This window comes from Rhinopithecus bieti, unplaced genomic scaffold (assembly GCF_001698545.2).
Source record: "Rhinopithecus bieti isolate Rb0 unplaced genomic scaffold, ASM169854v2 scaffold_21649, whole genome shotgun sequence".
In the NCBI taxonomy this organism is placed as follows: domain Eukaryota; kingdom Metazoa; phylum Chordata; class Mammalia; order Primates; family Cercopithecidae; genus Rhinopithecus; species Rhinopithecus bieti.
Genome location: NW_016811584.1, coordinates 4,661,704 through 4,680,866, shown reverse-complemented (window position 1 = coordinate 4,680,866; position 19,163 = coordinate 4,661,704).

Genomic DNA, 19,163 nt, shown 5'->3' with positions numbered 1-19,163 from the left:
CTCCTGGGCTACAAACCTCTACAGTATGTTGCTATACTGAATACTATAGGCAACTGTAACACAATGACATTTGTGTTTCTCAGCATGTCTAAATATAGAAAACGTATATGGTATTATAATCTTATGAGATCACCTTTGTATATGCAGTTTGCTGCTGACTACAACGCTGTTACATAGTTTGTGACAGTACATTCACATTATTCTGCACCTGATCTCCAGAACTCCTTTCATCTTGCAAAACTAAAACTCTATACCCATTAGATAACTCCTTGTCTTCACCTCCCTGCAACCACTGGGAACCACCTGTTTTTAATGAATTTGTCTATTCTAGTTTCTCAAAGGGAATCATAAAGTATCTTCTTGTGACTGGTTTATTTCACTCAGCATAATGTCCTCAAAGTTCATCCATGTTGTAGCATGTGTTGGAATTTTTTTTTAAGGCAGAATAATATTGCATTGTATGTGTACACCACAATTTAACCAATTATTCCTCGATGGATAATTGCATCACTTCCACAGTTTTAGCTATTGTGACTTTATTTTTTACCTTTACTTTGTAGTTTTTCTATAGAAAATCAGTCTACTCACATTTTCAATGTTAGAACCAAGACAGAAGTATGCATAGGGTACACAGGTCTCTGCAAATGATGAGAGATTTCTAGGAAAACAATATAAAGTGGTGGTCAAGAAGCCCTTCTTTGGAATTACACAAACCTGGACTTGAATTTCCATGCCACTATGCACTAGTTGTGTGGCTGTGGAAAAATTACTTAGCTTCTTAAAATCTGGCTTTTTTTGTTTGTTTGTTTGAAAATCTGAAATTCTGGCAAGCTTTATCATGAGGTTATCAAGTCCAAAGCCTGGGCCAGCACGGTCAGCATCATAAATGGAGAGGGGAGGAGATTGGTTGCTTTTGAATTCTTCATATATTCAGGTATCCTCCTTCCTGTCCCAGAAACTTTTCATAGGCTGCTCTCCCTGTCTCAGACACTCTTTCCTCTCCTCTTTACTGAATTAACCCCTTTCTGCCTTCATACTTCTGCTCAATTCCATGTGCCCCCCAAGAAGAGTCCCTGGTCTCCTTGACTGTGTTAACCCTGTCCCCCATTATGTGTGCTCATCATAAGCAAGACTTGCCTTCCTAACAGCTGAAATTCCACCTGTCCCCTTATTTCTGTTTCCTACTCCCAAATTGTATCTGGCATAAAGCAAATAGCGCAAAAATATTTTTACAAGTGGATGCATGAATGAATGAACACTCCAGGAAATTAAAGACGATCTCAATTCTCAAAGTGTCCCACCCTCCTCTCCCTCTCCTGCCTTTCTCCGTCTCTCTATCCCAGCATCGCACCTTCTGTACCCCTGGCCCCAGCATCCACTCAGCCCTCAATCTTCCATGTGGAGCCTGCAGAGAAAGTACGAGGAAGGAAACTACAAGCGCTGCTAGGGTTTAAAAAAGTGCTCACCCGAAATTCCACAATTCATCCCGTGGGCTCAGCAGGAATGCGGCATTTGGAGAAATTACACCTCTGAGCTGCCAGGATATATTCAAACAGCCGAGAACAGAAGTTGGCCCAACTGGGACACATTTGCAAAGCAGCAAATATGCACAGTGAACTCGCTGGCAAAGCGTTCTTATTTCTCAGGGGAATGTCCAAGAATCTTTGCCTATCTATGGGTTCCTTGTTCTCTTTGGTTCTAGGGTAATTTTTATCCAAGAGTTTCCAAAGCCAGTACTGGGAATGGGAGAAAGGAAAAGAGCTATAGATGATAATCAAAGCTTTAAGTTCTATTATTCCAAAAGTTGCTAGCTGTTTTTTTGTGGGGAAGAGGAAGATAAGAACATGAGTTCTGGAATTTGCCTATCAAATCCCAGCTCTGATGGTTGCTAGTTGCATAACCACGGGCAAGTTTCCTCACCTCTCTGCGCCTCATTTTCCTCATCTGTAAAATGGGGTGATAATCTCCCCTTCTTCACAGGGTTAGCTTGAAGATCCAAAAAGCACATGAAAGTACTTAGACAAGTCTTGTATGTAATAAGCGCTCAATAAATATAAACTTCCTTTGATAAGGACAGAATTGGCAGGACATTTGGCTGGAGCAGTGGCTCTTGGATGTTTAAATTTTAGTCTCATAAAATTAAAAAGTTCCCTCCTTCTTATATTGAGCATTTTGTTTTGCATATGAAAGGCACTAGAACCATCAACTATAACATCTTAATCTAAAAATAAAGCCTATCTGAAAGCCTCAAATGTAGGATGGACATGAACTTTTTTTTTTTTTCTTTTAAACATGTTTAGCTCTATGATGAACTAAAAATGAACAGTAAAAACATTGCTGTTTGTTGAAGTTATACTGATCATGAGCAAGATAAATTAAGCTGTCTGGAAGCTCCTGCCTCCTCAGTGGCTACTCCCTGGTATCCTCTGTTCCACAACCCTCTCTATGCCATTTCAGCACTGGTCACTTTGCATTGTCATTGCCTCTTCACTTCTTTGCCTCACTCCTCTACTCCCCACATATACATCAACTCCTAACCAGAGGGTAACCTCCTTGAGGGCAGGGCCTATGGGTTATCATAGCTGTATCTCCAGCACTTTGCACAAAATAATTGTTCAAAGTATTTGAGAAATGAAGAAATAACCCACAGACCTCATTTTCAGTTGGAAACCACACATCATATGCTGCACACAGCCGCTCACATATTTGCAGGCACTGTTCCCCTCGTCCAGTATTTGTCATCCTCCATAGCGCCTGTGGCTTGGATCCCTACATTCCTTCTGGTCTCATTTACCCCCTCAGCAGGGAGGTCTCTCCTGACCATGGTATTTAGAAAGCCTCTTCCTCCCAATCTTGATCAGTCTCTCTCACACCCTACAATCACCTGCAGTCTGTTGCATGTTTCTTTGCTTACTTGTATATTTTCAGTCTCTCCACTGGAATGTAAACCTCAGGTGGGCAGGGACTTTGTCTGACTTGTTCTCTGTTGCAGTTCCAGCTCCTGGCAGTCATGCAAGCAAGACGGCCAACCTCAGATACACAAGGCTGGTTTGAGGAATGTTCACTGGGGAAAATTAATGGACAGGGGAGCAGAAACAGGTACACAAATACTCATTGTCCATTGCATTCTGGAGCAGCACTCAGCCATAGCAATTTAGAGCTCAGACCCCAGTAGGAGGATCCTGACTTACAGGCTACGTGGCTTTTAAGCTGCTGTGGTCTTGTGATATAATAAGAAATACGTATTTGATTCTTGACCCAGTTCCTAAGACACAGCTCCTAAAACCTTCATATATAGGGATACCAGAAGAAACTTTTGTTCTGGTGTTGGGTCTTTGACCCCAGTTCCTGATGCAGAGCTCCTAAGACCAGTTTTGTAATTTTCAGAGTGATAGGAAGCATCTAACACAGAGCTCCTAAATCCTTTGGAATTTTCTGGGTTATAGGAGCATCTTTTGCTCTGATGAGATAACTCTTGGTTGGCTCCTGGATAGCCTCAGATTGGGAGCTGGTTTCTAGGGAAACCAACCATGTTATTAGAGGGTTGGAATTTTCAGCCCCAACCCCTGACCTCTGGGGAGGGTAAAGGATTGAAAGTTGAGCTGATCACCAATGGCCAATGGTTTGATCAATCATGCCTACTTAACAAAGTCTCAATGAAAACCCAAAAGAGCAGGGAGCTTCCAGAAAGCTGAGCATGTGGAAGTTCCTGGAGAGCAGTTTATCCAGAGTCGGCATGAAAGCTCCAGGCCCTTTCCCATATACTTTGCCCTATATATCTCTTCAATCTGGCTATTCATATCTATATCCTTTTCTCTGTCATTAATAAGCCAGTAAACCTAAGTAAAGTGTTTCCCTGAGTCCACTAAGCCATCCCAACAAATCATTTGAACCGAAGGAGGGGGTCATGAGAACCCCTGATTTATAGCTGGTCAGTCAGAAGTTTAGGTGACAGCCTAGTACTTGCTATTGGCATCTGAAGTGGGGGACAGTCTTGTGGGACTGAGCCCACAATCTGTGGAATCTGAGGATATCTCCTGGTAGAAAATGTCAGAATTGAGTTATAGGACACACAGTTGGTATCTACTGGAGAACTACCAGGTGTGTGGGGAGCCCTCCAACCCTCCTTGCCCCCCGTCGCCCACAAAACACACACATGATATCAGAAGTGTTGTGCTGAGTAATGTGTGAAAATGGAGAGATAAAGAAAGTTTGTTTTTTCATTTAAAGCCAAATAGTTAGGGAAGCACTCACCCCTCCCCTGGGGCCAGGATATAGTAGCAGTATGGTAAGTTGGAGTCTCAGCGCCAGTCCCTCCAACTGGCTCAGTGTTTATAGCCCCTTCCCTGATCTGGAAGCTTAGTTTCAAGCCTTACAGTTGTGGATGTATAATAAGAAAAGCTTGAGATAGAATCTGTCACTTCATAGTTCCTGGTTGAAGAAGAAACAGTCTCTTGCCTGGCATAATGGGTGGCAATGGTGGTGGCAGTGGCAGCAAGGGTTGCTATCCAAGACTTGGGATGCAGCAGGATTGCTTCTTAAAGCACTTGAAAGTGGCCAGTTTCTATAGAGTATTGGTGCTGCCATGATTTGAATGTGTTCCCCAAATTTTACATGTTGGAAACTTAATCCCCAAAGCAACAATGTTGAGAGGTGAGATCTTCAAGTGCTGATTAGGTCTGAGGGCTCTGCTCTCATCAATGGATTAATACCATTATTGCAAGAGTTAATTAGTTATTGCTACAGTGGGTTAGTTATTGCTGGAGTAGATTAGTTATTACAGCAGTGGGTTAGTTACTGTTGAAGCAGGCTCCTTATAAAAGGATGCATTTGGTTCCCTTTGGCCTTTCATCCTCTCTTTGCCCTTCCAACATGATATGATGCAGCAAGAAGTGCCTCACCGGATGCAACCCCTTGATCTTGAACTTCCTAGCCTCCAGAATCATGAGCCAAAAAAAAAAAAAAAATCCGTTGTTTTTAAATCACCCAGTTTTTGGTATTCTGTTATAGCAACATAAAACAGATTAAGACAGAGGCCAAGTCTCTTTTTGGAAAGTCAGCCTATGGGGATTGGTCTGAGACAAGTTAATGGTTATCAATCACTAGCATATAATAGGTATTCAATAAATGTGTTTAATGAACATATGAATGACTTTTGCCCATTAACTGCAAGATTGAATAATCATTAGAAAAAAACAATTGACTTTCATTGAGCATTAACCAAAGAGAAACTCAGCTCTATTTCTCTGGCTTCCTTTTGTCTATGCACATACCATGCTTATTCTTGCCTGCCTGTCTTCCTCTCTTGTTCTCTTTTTTTCTAGAAGAAAACCCTCCCACCCCAATGTCTCATACACTGCAACAACTCCATGAACATTGGTTATTATTCTGTTATTGTTATTGGTGCTCTTTATTGGCCAAAACTCAGTGGAAGGCCTACTACCTAACACAACTGTCCTGTAGGACAGAAAGAACAAGAGTGCTGGAGCTTTTCTGCATCTGGGCCATTTTTTCATTTGACATATGAAGAATCTAAGAACCTGCAAGGTGGAAGTGACCTGTTCAAATAGCAGCAAAATCAAAAGCAGACTTAGTTCTCTACCTCTGAGCCTCTAATAAAATTAATCTAAATAGTTCTCAATTGGCAGTTCACAGCTATTTTTGTTTAATATACCTAGTTTTGGTCCCTATTAATTATTTTTTTCTGGAGAATTAGTTGCCCCTTCTAGCAGGGCCAGGAACATTCCAATTTTCCACAGCCTACTCCACGTCTTACTCCATCTCACATTGGCCTGCTTCCCTCCCTCACGTATCTGCCTGGCACCTGAGGCAGAGTATTTAAACCACATCTATATGCCTGTGCTTAGAAATTCAATTAGCACAAGACTAGTCCTTGAAGGCTGATCTCCAAGCTAAAGAGTCAGTCCCCTTCAAAATTCCAAGGAAACTGGTCTTTGCCTAGTCCTTAAGGTAACTGATCTGAGTGATCCCCAGTCCTCGACCAGATTCTACACATATACTCTCATCATACTGGTTTTTAAATGTACCACTTCATATGTAATAATCATATTTTCTTTAGTAGATTCTAGGGCCCTAAGGTGAGGTTATGCTCTTACATCTCTTTGTATTTTGCTTATCACCTGGCTTTATAAGAATCATACTTCTGCACCCTCAGAAGCACAATGAAGGACAAATTCCCAGGAATCATCTACTGAATTTGGGTTTTGGCTGTCCTGGGCAGGGACTAGGAACGACATATGGTCATTTTGTACAATTCTGCCACTGTAGATCCAGAAACTGAACTTTGAAAAACACAAGGTGCTGGAGCTCTAGAAGAGGCTCAATCAAGACATGAGGACTGATTTGTCCCTACCCAAACATCAGTCTGGGGAGACTGAGGTCTAACTCCACCCTGCAGATGTGTTTCTTTTTGCCTACTCAGTGTGTTTAAGAAAGGAAATTGAATTATCACCAATATTTCAAAGACAGGAAGATGTCATAAGCCAGATTTCAGACTCCTTTTGAAAAGATCAGATCATATAAACGCCCTGGGCATGTGCTTATTCCTGGGAAAAACCATCTGGAATTTGCATCTGCTGTCCTCTCACCCTCACCCGGGGTCACAACAGTCTCCCAGGTCCTGTGACAATAGGCTCCACCCCTGTTTCTTATGGCCCCTGCTGACATGTGCTTTTGTAACCCCCTTTTTTTCTGAAACTTTACACCTCTTTGATGAGCCCATCATCAACCAGGGCACTAGGCCTTTCTGGTTGAGATCTGTATGACAATGCCACCTGCTTGGTGGGTACAGGCACAGCCTACCACCTTCTAGCTAAATAGAGAGGTTAGGGGAATAAGCCTTACACTATGGTGATCTTAAAACCTGTGCGAACGTTCAGATGAATAGATCCAAGTATTCATGAACCCTGGAATGAGGTTTTTCAAACTGGGTCTCAACCTAAAAACTTGGGATCACTTTTAAGAATATATTGAGATGATGTCAGTCCCGATGAAAGTAGAGGACCAAGAAGTAGATTAACTCACATGCCCTGAGAGACGTGGCAATTGGACTGAGAAACTGCTGAGTGATGGCAGAAGTCAGATCAAGTAAGTGACAACCTGTCACAGTCAAAAGAGAGTGGCGGTTAACAGGAAATCTTCTTTCTCAGTGGGAGAGGTCAGGCAAAGAGCCTGGTGGTCAACTGAGAGTGTATGAAATATCACTGGTAGAGCAGCTCAAATATCCCTGCCTAGGTGTATTGGTAGGATTGTTTGGGAACTCTTTGGTTACAGAAGTATGGGCCATCACAACATTTTTGAGCTGCAACAGGGCCCTGGAGCTCAGCTAACAGAATGTCCACATTCTAAAAATTCAGAATGGACTGAGAGAGGAAATCTGCCATCCATTTGGACTCAGTTCCTAGAGAACAATTTTTAGAGTAAAAAACAAAACTTTATAGACTAGTATATACGAGTAACTTCAGAATCTTGTTAAAATACAGATTCTGATTCAGGAGATCTGGAGTACAACCTGAGATAATCAGCAAATTCCCAAGTGATGCCAAGACTGCTGGTCTAATGACTGCAATTCTCCAAAAGCACAGTGGAAGTTTAGGTGGAATGTAGTAAACTGGGAGGGAATAGTAAAACTAAGCTCTTCTGGGTCAGCAGGAATAAGTTCTTGGGGAGCCCAGAGAGAGGGCCTGACTCCCGGAACACTTTAAAACCAAACTGCATTGATGATGCTTAAAAAAAGATTCCCCTCTTCCATGCATTTTAAATGAGCCAGCAAAGGATTTCAAAGGTCACCCATCTTTTACGGTTGATTCTTGCACAATCACGAACTATATTTTCTAATGAGTCCAGTTAGAACATTTCTTCTATGGAAGATTCCCATGCGGGCAGGTGAGAGCAAGGGGAATGAAAATAACTGCCATGAGTGGTTGAGTTTCCAAACCCAGGTCCCCTGTGATGGCTCAGGCAAAATGCTAGAAGCTCTCTGCCAATTTTATCCAGAAGCCAAGTCTAAGGTCATTCGGTGGAACCTCGCTCTTTGCACCAGAAAACACAGAAGTAGGGTGGCTCAGCTGGCCAGCTGGGAATCAGACTAGTCACAGCTTAAAAATTGCCTCTCAAGTTTTATATCTGGTTATCAGATGCTGCCATCCTAAGGGAGAAACAGAACCATAAGATACCCTCAACCCTGTCCTTTCAGTAGTGCGTCTGCTCACAAATGCACATGCCAAAGCCTGGCCTCTGCTAATTACAATTCCCTTTGCTGTGGGCAGTATCTCTGGCTCGCCTATATTGAGCCCCAGAAACGTGCTGTCTGATCAGCACCAGAACTGTGAGACATATTATCTGCAGAGCAGGGCTTCTCAGGCTCAGCAATCATCACATTTTGGGATGATAATTCTTGATTATGGGGCTCACGATAGAGTAGCATCCCTCACCTCTACCCACTAGAAGGCAGTAGCAGTACCCTTCCAAGTCATGACAATTTAAAATCTCTCCAGACATGGCCAAATGTCTTGTGGGGTGGGGGAACAAATTGCCCTTGGTTGAGAACCACAGTCTATAGTTGAACTGCAGGGATTCAAATTTAAGCTCTTGTGCTTCTTAGCCATGAGAACTCGGGCACAACACTTACCTCTCAGATATTAGTTTCCTCATCTGCAAAAAAGTAAGGTGATGTAACAATAGCATCAATCATAACACCATCACCTCGTAAGGCCATTGGGAGGGTTAAATGAATTAATGCACGCATAGATCTCAGAACAGTGACTGAAACAGAGGAAGGGCCAAAGAGGCATCTGCTATATTACCAGCTTAGGTTCCTTCACTGTCGTTGTCACCAAACCTGATGGAGAACCATCACTCAAACCACAAACCTCATGGGGCCAGTTTGCCAATTTTACAAACCTTGACATGTAAGCACCTTAGCTCTCTCTCTCTCTTCATTATCTGAGAGCAAGGGAAGTGAACGGCACAGGAATTTTTTTTCCCTCAAGTTCAAAAGAAACAGTGAGAAAGAAAGTAGAGAAGAGTGAGAATTGAATTCCCAAGGAGTCTACATGTGAAAGGTTGTTTTTATGCCTAAGGATTTTATATTCAGTTTCCCGAGAAAGGAAGACAGACAAACTCTCCTGGCACAAGCTGAAGCCACATTCCCTGCATCCAGCCTCCCCAGCCCCCATCTGTCTGTCTCTTTCTTTCACACACACACACACACACGCACACACACACACACACACACACACACACACTTTGGAGAAACAGGAACAAGAGGAGATTCAGGCATTTATTTTGCTTTGGCAAATCTACCACTGATCTAAGAAGCCAGGACTTCTGTTTGTTTGCTTTAGAGTCTCAGATGGGAAAAGGCACCCTAAGTTATTTGTTTTTTTCATGATTTCTTTTTTATTCTGTACTTAGAGTCAGTCAGGGATGGCAGGCATGTGGTATCGGTCTGTAGGGCAGCTGTGTATATCTGGGAGACATTCGTAGTGTTAGCACCGACTCTGTCATTCCCCAGCTTAGAAGGAGCAATGTAGTTGGCACTTCTGTGCCCCTATGAGCAGCCCAAATTCCAGAAATTCCATGGGAAGAAGGGACATGGCTGGCTGGGCACACTGTGATTCCCAGCACAGCTGAGTGCAGGGATCCTGGGGTGAAAAATGGGACTGTAAACATCACCCTGGCAGCCTTTTCATCAGATGAAGAGATGGAGGGCCTGCAGGATCTCAAGGGAGCCTGGGAAAATCAACACCATGCCTGGGTGTATTTTCTAGATGGGCAAAATAAAAACAAACCAAAAAAGAGGTTTAAGGAAGACGATGATGCAAGAAAGCACATCAGCACAATAAACAAAAGATTGCCAAGCTACAATTGCAGGTTGGAGGTTAGGCAAATTCTCATACATAACAAACAAGCAATTTAAATGACTCCGGACAGTCTCGGAGGCATCATTTGAAGCACCACCTTCAATTTATTTTGCAGCAGTTGCCATGCCAACGGGAAGACTGTATTCCAAAGGGTAAATGGACACTCCACCCCCAAGCTGCCTTGCACCTGATGCTTCAACCAAGCTGGGTTTCTCACTGCTCCCTAGGCCTGTCATGCCTCCTCTCACCCCCAAAACACCTTCAAAAGTTATCTCCAAGGTGCAGTCTTGTGTATATGCAATCTCTCCCTCTCCTTTGAACATTCTATCCACACTCCTTGCAATGCTGCCTGCTGCCTCTGGCCAGACCATGAGCCCCTCATCCCTGACATGGCAGGAAGTGCCTTCAGTCCATCCTTGAGCCTAGCCCAGTGCCTGGAATACAAAAGAAGTTGTGAGAAGTTGAGCTGTTGAAGGCTCAGACATCACACCTACTGCATGGTGTGGTTTACAGGTGATTGTCGTCATTATTTTTTTAAGCAACACATAAAGCACCAAGGAAAACATCTCATGTCAGAATGGATGCTTAATGAATATTTGTTGAATGGCTAAACAAAAGAATAAACAAATGGATGTCAGATGAATTGGGTTTTTAAAAATAACTGTCTCTTTACTTATGTATAAAGTTTGCCTATTGACGATCAGGCACCATTTCACAGCAGAATTAGTTACACGAATCACAATTGCTAGTTACTGAATGTTAACTATCTACCAGGTCTTGTTTGTTTGTTTTTGAGACAGAGTCTCACTCTGTCATGCAGGCCGGAGTACAATGGCATGATCTCAGCTCATTGCAACCTCCGTCTCCCGGGTTCAAGTGATTCTCCTGCTTCAGCCTCCTGAGTATCTGGGACTATAGGCATGTGTCGCCACACCCTAATTTTTGTATTTTTAGTAGAGATGGGATTTCACCATGTTGTCCAGGCTGGTCTCGAACTTCTGACCTCGTGATCCACCCGCCTCGGACTCCCAAAGTGCTGGGATTACAGACATGAGCCACCGCACCTGGCCCAGGTTTTGTTTTAAGCTTCTTGCTCATATTCTTTCCCATTGTCACAATATGCTACAAGGTTGGTTCTAGTTCAGTGAAGGAAAGTGAGGCTCAAGGGAAAGTAAATCACCACCATCACCACACTATAGTAATACAGGAGGCAACAGAGGGCGCTTTGAATTTGAATCCGAGTCTGTGTGGTCTCCAGGCCCTTTTCTCAGCCCTTGCAGAAAGGTTAAGTGCCCAGGGCCCAGAATTAGACAGACCTGGGCTCAAATTCCAGCCTTGCCTTGTGCCAGATCCATAACATTGGGCAAATAGCTTGAGCCATCTCACCCTTAGCATCCTGTAATGTAAAATGATCACCACCTTCCTAAAGGTGTTGATGGGGAGAGTGAATGGGATCATGTACTCAGAGGATTTACTGCATGCCTGGCACAAAAAAAGATGTTGATGAATGGGAAAACAATCATTTTTGGTGATCTTACGACATGCATAAACAGAACTTACTTTCCGTTTTTGAAAATGTAGGCTATAGACCGCTCGAAGACAAGCATCAGCCTATATTTCCATGATTCCAAACACCCACGTGGACATTTAAATAGTGGGCACTCCTGTTTGCAAATGCCCCTCCCTCTTTTTCTCTAGAGACAAAAGGAGTTAATGCTATTATATGTGTACATGCTAAGTTACACACACACACACATACCTGTTTATTTCTATTTGGCTTATTTTTTTTTCATTTTCTAGAATCTTTATTTTTCAGCCATGATGAACAGAAGGATCTCTTTTCTATCTTTAGCTTACCTTCCTGTCTTGCTTCATCTGAGCTTCTGTTTGCATCACAGACATGTATCAACACTATTTCTGACTTCTCTCGTAATTAGTAGCCTAGTTTGAAGCAGAGGCAAGGAAGTTATCTTGGTAGGTGGAGACAGGAAGAAAGAGAAAACAGGGAGAGAGAACCAGAATCCTCGAACCACCTCCCAGTTTCTGCCATTTGTTCATGAAGTATTTGTGAATTTGGGCTTGCCTTGGAATTTTGGGGTAAGGGGAAGTTTTAGGACTATCCAGTGCTGAAAAATTTCTTCCACTGTATCTAGTACTCCAAGACTCCAACACTGAATGCTTTTTTAATGATCCGCTTGGAAAACAATAGTGCTCAACAGCCCTTGAAATTTCTCATTTTGGACCTATCTCAGGTGAATCAACTGACAGCGCACATGGCAACACAAAATTTTGATAGGAGACTCCTCAAAGGCTCTGTAACTAAATGTAATTGGGCAACCAGTAAGGACCTCCTGGCTGGAGGTACCTGTTGCTTGATTTCTGCATCATCATTTAACTCCCTTACAAAGCACTGAGTGGGAGGAGAAACGTGAATTCTTCAAGGGAGATTTAGGAGATGAGTACAAGATACTTGAGAAAAGAGGGTCTGGGCCTTGGAGCAAGTGAAGCCAACCAGATCAGCTGAGTGCAGCGTGTTTGGGAAGTCAGTCTTCCAACTGCAGAAGTGGACTTGCTGGTGATGACACATGGACACTTGATTACATAAGCACCCTTGTAAACAGAAGGGATTCCTGGGAGTCAGAGGTCACTTTGTATACTTCTCAGTGAGTTTCCTGAGAAATTTCCTGTGATTACCCAGCACAGCACAGTGAACATAGCAGTTGGTCAATAACTATTGCCTGGAATATCTGATGTTTTTTGAAGTGAAGGTTTTACCTCCATATAAACAGTTGGAGACAACACAGTAGAGAAGGTGTCACAATGAAGAGGTCAGAAAGAATCAGAAAGGTCGCCTTCAAATCCCCACCATACCACTTACTAATTATACAACCTCGATATTTCCATCTATAAAATGGGGATAACATGAGGACCTACTTTGCATAGGGGAGCGAGGATTGAAATATGAATAAAATACATTGTATAGTGCCTGGTGCATAGTGGTGCTCAAAAAATGCTAACTATAGCTAGTGATTATAGTGAAAAATAATCGTTTTTGCTGTCAATTGCAATCAATTGCTCTGGTTTGCCTACAGAAAAACCATTACCGTGTTTATTAGGTAGAAGATGTGTCCAGTTTTTCATTTTGACTAGGGAACGAATCAATTTGTCTTTTGCAAAGACAGTTTTAAGGTGGATATAACAATAAACACATGTTATACAGCAAATGTCTTTATCAGAGAAGAGTATGGTCAATGGTATGTTAGTAAATGTTCAACAATTGACTCCCCCAAAATATGCATTTATACAAATATAAGTTTATTGCAAATTTTACTGATACAAAGGACATATATCATGTAAGTTATAAATAATAAAATATACAGTATTCTGTAAGTTCCACTTGATTTTCTCAGAATGCTTTCAGTTTTTGCTGAACTCATTATAATTTCTTAGCCATTCAACCTTGATTTAAAATACAGTTTTAGTATAGTAGCTACAGATACAACACAGTTTTAAGTGCATTATTAACACTGTGATAGGCAACAAAGAATCAAGCCCTAATGTGAGGCCCTTGCCAATTTCCTGGTGTAAATACTCCCACCTCAGCCAGTTTCAGGTTACCAATAGAATGTCAATAAATGTGGCAGTGAGAAGATATGGGCAGGGCATGCTGTTATATGGTATTTTACTATACAGATAGGATAGATTTAAATAACTTCATAAGCAGAGATAATAGTGAAATGTCGTAATTAAGGAATGATGGATATTCAGTTATAACCTTTGTTTCTAATGTAATTTATTTAATTGTAAGTTTAATTTAATTTTTAATTATGGCAATGTTTAACAATAGGCTCATAACATTTCCAAAAATTAAAGAATCGGCTCTGCCAGCAGGAGCTGGTGGCAGCAGACCACTTTGCAAGAGAAGCAGCGGTCTGACCCCCAGCTCTACTATTTCTATGCCTAATGGAACTTTTCAATTAATTGTATTCTGTTCTAAAATATCACCTCACCCATTTGATTCCTTTCCATTCTTCCCTCCTTGTCTAATGAGGCTCCATTTTCTGTTCTTCTTCCTTACTCCTTTTGTCACCTTCCTAGTCAAAGCCCACCTACTCAGACCACTGTGGGATCCTCCTGTTTCCTGTCTCCTGTCTTCCTCTGTATCATCTAGATTGTCTTCTCAGATTCATTTTAGCCACACACTTCTTTAGGCCAGGTTCCTTCTCCACAACCTCCAATGGTCCTTTAAAAGCTTCCTGGAAAGAGTTTGAAATCTTTGGAAGTTCTGGAGATGGACGGTGGTGATAACTGCAGAAAAATGTGAATGTACTTACATCACAGAACTGTATACTTTAAAATCATTAAAATAACTTTTATGTTATACGTATTTTATTACAATAAAAAATTCTTAATCAAGGCCCTAATCAATCTGCCTTTGCTTAGACCTTTAAAAACTTATCTTTCATTTCTATTATTGCTGCTACTAACTTATGCTCACTGCCATAGACTAAATGTTTGCCCCATCCCACCGATTCATATGTTGAAACCTAATCTCCAATGTGATGGTATTTGGAGGTAGGAACTTTGGGAGGTGATTGGTCATGAAGAAAGAGCCCTCAGAGCCCTCATTAATGGAATTATTCCCTGTATAAAAAAGTCCCTAGAGAGCTACCTTGACCCTTCTGTCATATAAGGAGACAGCAAGACGATGCCATCTATGAACAAGGAAGTGGGTCCTCTCTTGACACTGAATCTGCTGGTGCCTTGATCTTGGACTTCCAGCCTCTGGAATTATAAGAATATACATTTCTGTTGTTTATAAGCCACCCAGTATATGGTAGTTTACTATTGCAATCTGAATGGAATAAGACACTGAGTCAATGTGCTGGGCATTGTGCTGAGCAGTCTACAATTAATCCTCAATATAACCCTGTAAAGTAAGTATTTTTACTGCCACCATCTCGTGGTGGGAAAACCAAGAGTTAAACACCCTGATGAAGATCATACATCCCAGAATGTTGTTATGATGCTTGTATAACTAGCTATGCAAGTGTAACAGCTCAGAAATCACCATTTCTCTGTGATATCTTCCCATCTCAGGGCTAGGAACAGGGTGACGTAAGTGAGGCACTCCTCTTGGGCACAAAATTTAAGGGGGTAGTCAAGATAAATGATATTTTTTAAGGCAATGACTTAAAAAATCAAAAGCAATGCAAAAATCCAATGATGAACAAAATATCAAATTTTAAATAAGGACAGTACAGTTGGCTCACCATGCATTGAACATATTCAGAAAAAAAAACAATAACAGCAAGAAAAATATTATAAAAATTACAATCTAACCACTATTTACATAGAATTTACATTGTATTAGGTATTATAAGTAATCTAGAGATGATTTAAAGTATATACAAGAATGTGCGTAGGTTGTGTGCAAATACTATGCCATTTTATGTAGGGGATTTGAGCATCAGAGGATTTTGGTATCTGTGGGGGTCCTGGAACCAATCCCCAGCCGATAATAAGGGACAACTGTTATGCCTCATTAACCCTGCATTTGGACACTCTGCCTCATTCACCTCACCATGATCTGGTCCTGGTTCCTATAAAATCTTATTTACCAAGCAGGTGACAGTCCATGCCTCATAGTTTGCCAATTTGATTTTTTTAAATATTGCTTTATTAATTTTAAATTTATTTTTATTAATACTATTTAACTGACAAATCACAATTGTATTACATTTATAAAGCACAGTGTGACGTTTTTATATATGTATACCTTATGCAATGATTGAATCAAGTGAATTAACATATTTTTAGTATTACTTTAAAATACTATAATAATTACTAAGGATCCTAGACTTGCCTTGCATTTTGTGCCCAAGACATGGATCCCATTTGCTTTACCCTAGTCCTGGACCTATTGTACTATCAGCTAGACAAAAGACCTAAACCAATCTTTCTTTCACTACCTGCCTTACTCCCTCCCACACCATCTCTTAGGTTCCAACTCTTGACCTTCATGCTAGTTCTACCATAGAGAAATGTGACTATTTCAGGTCATAGGGAATTTTTATTAAGAGAGGGAAAAGTTTGGATTATTTCATTTTGTTACAACAGAACACTTCTAGACCCCAAATTATATTTCTATAGATTAAGGACTATAAAAATACCTGGATATCACCTCATCAATAAGAAAGGGGTTAAGCCCTTCTTGTCAAAGTTTTCATAACAATTTCATAATTTATACATCACCTAGGATACTCTCTGAAAACATTAGGCCAGCAGTGAGATGATTTATTTATTGCTGAAAACACCATCACTGCCTTGGAGTGCTGATTAAATTAGGGGTAAAATAACTTTTTAAATTCTTTTAGATGTTGAGATCATCTGGAGCTGGTTTGCAGAAAGAAATACCTTCCAGTTTATCCTTCAGGTAAAAAGGCATCCTTGTGAGAAATTGCTTTTGTATTTTTAAATGATCAAACATCTAGGGTTTTTCCACAAAATAAACCTAGAATTCAAGACAACTCATTAAATAAAATGGGAAGCATCACTTTGATGTTGCTTCACCAAAAGGTCCAGAGTTGTGATCAAGGCGTTAAATTGGTTCTGGTCTCAGTGCTTTGAGTGGGCAATTTTGCTGAGTTATAGCCAGGCAAGCCCAAGTGATACACATTAGTGAGAAGTGCTCTCTAAGAAAAGATGCTTAGGTCAACCCAGTGCACTGAACCGATCCACCTGTTAAAAACACAAGGAATGGAAGGCTGAAATGTAAAAACAACAAAACAAGTACATACATAGTAGAGCTTGCAAGGGAGAGGTAATCCCCAGATGTCTAGAAACAAAGAGGGCCACAAAATCTAAATAGACATGATGCCATGGTGACCTTTTGGATATTGAGAGGCTGGAAACTAGAAGTAAGCTCACAACAAAAATACCGGAGCCTTCAAATATTCTTCTTTCTATGAGTAAAAGACTAGAAAAATTCCCCTGTTGGCCTAATATTGCATCATATAAGGGAGTTATATTGCATCATATAAGGGAGTTACAGGTGGAGAAATAGTTATACACAGAGAGAGGAAAACCCACAGACTAAATTCCATGATCAGATGTGGGGTCCGAATTAACCTATGGAATGAGAATCTCAAGCTGAGAAATGAACACAAATATAGAAAAGTATAGAAGAATCAAGTGTTTAACTGGTCCACAGGAATATTTTTATAACCCAGGACATAAAGAACTTGCAAAGAAGTTCCCACCCCCCATTTCCAATGATAAGCCCAATTTTTTAAAAATAAGATGATCTGCCCAGGAAAACACAGAACCATGAGGGAGAACCAGCTGTATACCAGGAAAATTAGTATCTCAAGAACTAGAGATAATCTTTTAATTGAAAGTATAAAATCAATGTGTTCAAAAGCATCAAAGATAAAGATGTCATAGAAGCCCTAGTGGAAGAACAGGACATTATTTTTTAAAGATCATAAACATTGAAAAGAGAACCAAATAATTGGCAATAGGTTATATACAGTTAACCCTTGAACAACATGAGTTTGAATTGCATAGTTCCAGTGATAGGCAGATTTTTTGCAACCCAATGCAGATAGAAAATGCAGTGTTGGTGAGATGAGAAATCCACTTATATGGCAGGCTGACATTTTGTGCATGCAGCTTCCAAAGGGCCAACTGTGGGACTTGAGTATGCATGAAATTTGGTATACAAGAGAGTCCTGGAACCAATCCCCTGTGTATACTAAGAGATGACTGTAGTCATTAAATGTAAGACCCCAGTCAGCATGTTGAACAACATACCAGATACACCTAAAAAAAAAATTGGCTAACTGAATTTGAGGAAACTATTCAGAATGCAAAACAGCTAAAGACACAACTGGGACAGATGGAAAAACCCAGATCTGTATTTCACAGAAGCATCAACAAAGAATGTAGGGGAAAGCAATTTTCAAAAAGATAAGGCTTATACTTTTCTAGAATTGAAGAAATACTAGCAATCAATTTGAAAATGTACTTCAAGTTAATCCGAGCTAAATAAATAAAACTTTTGCTCAGCAGAATTTTTTGTCTTAATTACTAGAAGAAAATCTTTCTTTCTTTTTTTTTTTTTTTTTTTTTACAGTGGCTTGGGCTTTTTTTTTTTTTTTTTTTTACAGTGGCTTGAGTTCCTAAGACTCAACCCAAGGTTAGTGTCTTCGTTTTCTGCTGCTCTAGCACAGTACCACAGATTGGGTAATTTATAAGAAAAGACATTGATTTCTCACCGTTTTGGAGGCTGTGGAGTCCAACAGCATGGCATGAGCATCTAGTGAGGCCTTTCTTACTGCATCAAAACACAGTAGAAGGGCAAGCAAGCACAGGAGGCAGAGAAAGGAAATTGGGCTGAACTCATCCTTTTTATCAGAAACCCATTCCGTGGTAACAGCATTAATCCATTAACGAAAGCAGAGCCCTCATGGCCTAATCACCTCTTAAATACTGTTACATTGGCAATTAAATTTCAACATGAGTTTTACAGGGGCATTCAAACCATAGCACTTAATATTTATAGCAGTGGCCATCTTTCTTTAGGATGTCATAACTGCCCGGTTGGTCGGGACCCTGGAGGAAATAGGATTGGTTACAGTCAATCTATTTTGGAACAGGCTAAGACATCTAGCCCAGGTAATTCATCTGTAGTATTAAAATGACATTTAAAGAAAAACAATATTAATGTGGACACCGATTGCTTTTCACATGCTGTTCAGGATAGCAGCTTTGTAAAATGGGAAGCTATTTATAAATGTCAGAAATGTTATCTAATCACTGGTTTAGCAAATACTAATTATTAGCAAGTCCAGTCCTGTGCTAAGCACTCTACAAGCATTTTCTCATGAATCCCTACAATAACTTTTAATGTAGGTGTGTGTATACATATCCATTTCAGTATAAATTTTAAATATGGATGAGTAAGCTAAGACTCAGAAAAGAGTCTTGCCCAGGGTTTCAGAGAATGGAATAGGGACTCATCTCAGATCTGCCTGATGATTGTAACTATTTTTCAATGTGCAGAACACAGAGAAGGCAGATTAACACTAATGAAAAAGTAAACATGACTGTTCATTGGAAATATGCAAGCTTCAAGAATTTTCTTGGGTTAACTCTGAAATATTGCTGTTCTGAATCCAGCAGGTCACCAGCAGAAGGTTGCCTACCTGATGGCCAGTGACTCCTGAGCCTGGGCAGTAAGGGTGGGACTCTGGGAGCCATGGACACACTTCTTTC